Source organism: Gossypium raimondii, chromosome 6 (assembly GCF_025698545.1).
Source record: "Gossypium raimondii isolate GPD5lz chromosome 6, ASM2569854v1, whole genome shotgun sequence".
NCBI classification, from domain to species: domain Eukaryota; kingdom Viridiplantae; phylum Streptophyta; class Magnoliopsida; order Malvales; family Malvaceae; genus Gossypium; species Gossypium raimondii.
Genome location: NC_068570.1, coordinates 44,994,617 through 44,998,325, shown reverse-complemented (window position 1 = coordinate 44,998,325; position 3,709 = coordinate 44,994,617). Strand labels below are relative to the sequence as shown.

General features: G+C 34.3%; 1 non-coding gene across 1 annotated transcript; it reads right to left on the bottom strand.

The window, feature by feature from the left end:
• Positions 1-3,103: 3,103 nt before the first annotated feature.
• On the bottom strand, positions 3,104-3,210 carry LOC128042131 (small nucleolar RNA R71). Its single transcript, XR_008197337.1, has one exon. It is a non-coding gene; the product is annotated as a small nucleolar RNA R71 (small nucleolar RNA).
• Between the last annotated feature and the right edge of the window lie 499 nt (positions 3,211-3,709).

The window sequence follows — 3,709 nt, the reverse complement described above, 5'->3', positions numbered from 1 at the left end:
TGGCGAAAAATAATGCCTCTCTAAATAATTTGGAGAATCAAGTGGGCTAGCTTGCAACTGAACTCAGAAACCGACCACAAGGTGCTTTACCTAGTGATACGGAGAATCCGAGGAATCCAGGGAAGAAGCATTGTAAAGCATTAACATTGAGGAGCAGAAAGGCTTTAGACCCCAATTCCGTTGAAGTTGAGAAGGAGCCAGCTGACGCTCAAGAATCAGAGGAAGTTCAACCCAGTGTTGAAATTCCAATTTCACCATAAATTGAATCTGCAAAATTCAACAAGGTAACTTCTGAACCTGTTCTGACAAGAGTAAAATGAGTTGATTTCATCAGTCTAATAAAAATAATTTAGATCAAGTCTTTCTTTCTCGATGTCAAAGGTAGTCCAAATACAGAATCCATCGTGAATCATTCCTATTCCCAATCAGAAATTATAATAGATCACAATAATTCAAACACAACATAATACTCAGATTTGACATATTAACCTTGTAACAACCCATTTTTAGTGAAATCAGAACAGCGATTTTGGAAACGAAAATTTACACATTTTGCATACCCTTTTTAACTTAAAATCATATAGTTTCGATAAAATTATTTTCGAAAAATAATTAATTTTTACAAAATAATTAAAGTGAACTTAAAATATGAAAATGTTCAATTTTAGTTAATTTAATAATTAATTTTGATGAATTTTGGTTATTTTCGACAGATTTGCACAAAGGGCGAAAAATGGCTCGGCAGACACTGCAAGAAGGGCAAAATCGAGAAGCAATTTGAGGTATCGAGGTGAAGTAAATTTCAGCATAAGACAGTCCAAAATTATATTTATTAATTCATAATATAATTAATTTTAATTTATATCCAATTTAATTTGGGTTAATAAATTATTATTAATTAATTATGAAAAAGTGGTCCAACTGAACTGAACCGAGTGAACCAAACCGACCAAGAAATGGACAGCACAAAAACCATCCCAAGAGCTGACCCAAATCAGCTTATTAGTTTATTATTTAAGCTTGCAAATAGGCCCTTGAATACTTGTTCAAATTGCATTCAAACCCCTCCACAATTGGTGGCTTTATAGATTTGTCCCAAGCCTAAATTAGCAAAGTTGAAACTATCAACCTTGCCACATGTGTGGCCGGCCAAGGGAGGGTTCTTTGGCTGATAATTTTAGCTATTTTTAGCAGCCCTCCTCAGCTATAAAAACCCCCCTTAGGATGGTCATTTGAAATACACACCTCAAGCATTCACATATTTCCTCTCTTCTCTCCACTTTCTCTATTCTTTTCCATTCCAAAATCCCCTTGCTCCCTTGCCGATTTCTACTCTTGGGAAAGGGGAATTCATAAGCTATTTGAGTAGCAATTAAGTGTTCATAGCAGCCTTGGTCAATGAGGACAACGGAGAAGGAAGAATGGAGCAACTAGTCAAGCCCCGGAAAAACACCAGATTTGATTCTTGTTCCCTATCTCTTTAATTTTGTTGTTTTATCTTTGAACATATCTATCAATATTTATGTTTTTGGAATGGTTATTTAATAAATTTATCTTGAATTTAATTCGTGTTAGGTTGATTGCATTTCGTTTGTTAAAATTATTGAAATTGTGTCTAGTTGTTATAGGCCTCGGTAAGATGCTTGATTAAGTAAAATCATGACTAAGTTATTCTTAGATGACAATTGTTAGGTAACTAATGAATTAATTATTTAAACGGATTGAAATTGTAATTAATTGACACAATACTTAATCAATGCATGTTTAATCATCTAAGGTAGCTGAGGGTTAGATGAGCAACGGTATCTGACGATACATTTGCCTTGCATAACTTGCAAGATTATTGTGATTAAACTGTTTCAAGGTAAGAATACTTTGTTACCTCACATAGTCTTTTATGTTCTTATTAAATCGAGTTAATTGTTTGAATTGACATAGGGATATGTAGAAGAGATTATTTCGATTTAATAAGTATGTATGTGCAATAATATATTTGCCTATTAAGATTTGTTTAATCGGTTGAATTGACATAGGGATATAGTCAAGAGATAAATGGATTTTGGTAGGTGAGTATGTTCGTAAGTTAGCAAATTACCGAGTTGTCGTGAACTTATTCGTAACAATATAAACATGATTTTAATAATTCTAAGTTAAGAAATGTAATTAATCTAACACAATTATGTCATCTTGATTAAAATCGTATTTTGAAATCGTGCATTTGAAATTTATTTATTTAGTTCACTTAGTTTAAAATCTTAGTTTTTAATCACCCTCTTCAAACAAAATATTTTTCTTCACAAAAGTGTTTTTAAAAACATTCATAAATAATTCTTTTCACAGTCCCTATGAGTACGATAACTCGACATTTACTTGTCACTTTATTACATGTTGCGCTTGTGTACAGTTGCACATTTCTGTCATTTCAAGTTTTTCGCGCCGTTGCCGGGGACTGTATTTTTAAAAAAAGTCATTATTTGTGAAGTTGTTATTTTTTAATTTTGGTTTATTTTTCTGTTCAAATTTTAACTTAGTTAGATTTTTTGTGATTATATCAGGTGTTTATGGGTATTGACCGAATCATCGATTTACTCCCTGTAAACACTGAGATTGAACGAACTTTTCGACAGTGAAGAAGACAAGAAAATCAGAGAAGGACTGAATGGATGAACTTCAAAAATCCGAATCAAGGAAACGTAGCAAACCTTACTCAAAATCCTATCCTTATTGCTGATGATAGGGATAGAGCTTTGGGACAAGAAAGCCAGTATTTCATGATCTTAATTTGGGTATTAGGAGTCCCGAAATTAAGGCACAACAATTCGAGTTGAAGCCAGTCATGTTCTAGATGCTTCAGGCAGTGGGCCAATTTAGTGGAATGCCTACCGAAGATCGTCACCTACACTTAAGACTATTTATGGAGGTGAGCGATTCTTTCAAGTTAGCCGGAGTACCCGAAAATGCATTACGATTGAAGTTGTTCCCATATTCACTAAGAGATAGAGCTCGAGCTTGGTTGAACTTATTACCACCAAACTCAATTTCAACATGGCAAGAGTTAGCAAAAAAATTCCTTATGAAGTATTTCCCGCCTAGCAAGAATGCTAAGTTGAGGAACAAGAACACTGCTTTCCAACAAATGGATGATAAGTCATTGTATGAGGCATAGGAAAGGTACAAAGAATTATTACAGAAGTGCCCTCATCACAAAATCCCACATTGTATATAACTTGAGACATTTTATAATGGTCTCAATGCTCACACGAGGATGGTATTTGATGCTTCTGCTAATGATGCTCTCCTTTCTAAGTCTTATAATGAGGCTAATGAAATCATTGAGAGGATTGCCAGTAACAATTATCAATGGCCAACCAACCGAGTAGCGTCGAAAGATGAGGCGCTGGAATACATGGAGATGACACTCTTACTTCTCTCACATCAAGTATCATAATATCCTAAATGTTAAAAAATCTTAATACTAATGGGTGTAATAGTTTTGCAGCACAGCCATTGTACCAATTTGAAAATGTAGCCCGTGTTTATTGTGGGGAAGGACATTTGTTCGAAGAATGTCCATTGAACCCAGAATCTGTATATTACATGGGTAACCAGAACCAAAATCGAGGAAGGTAAGGGCTACAATCCAATTTCTATAACCCATCATGGCGAAATCATCCGAATATTTCTTGGAGTAACCAAGGGGTAAGAACCA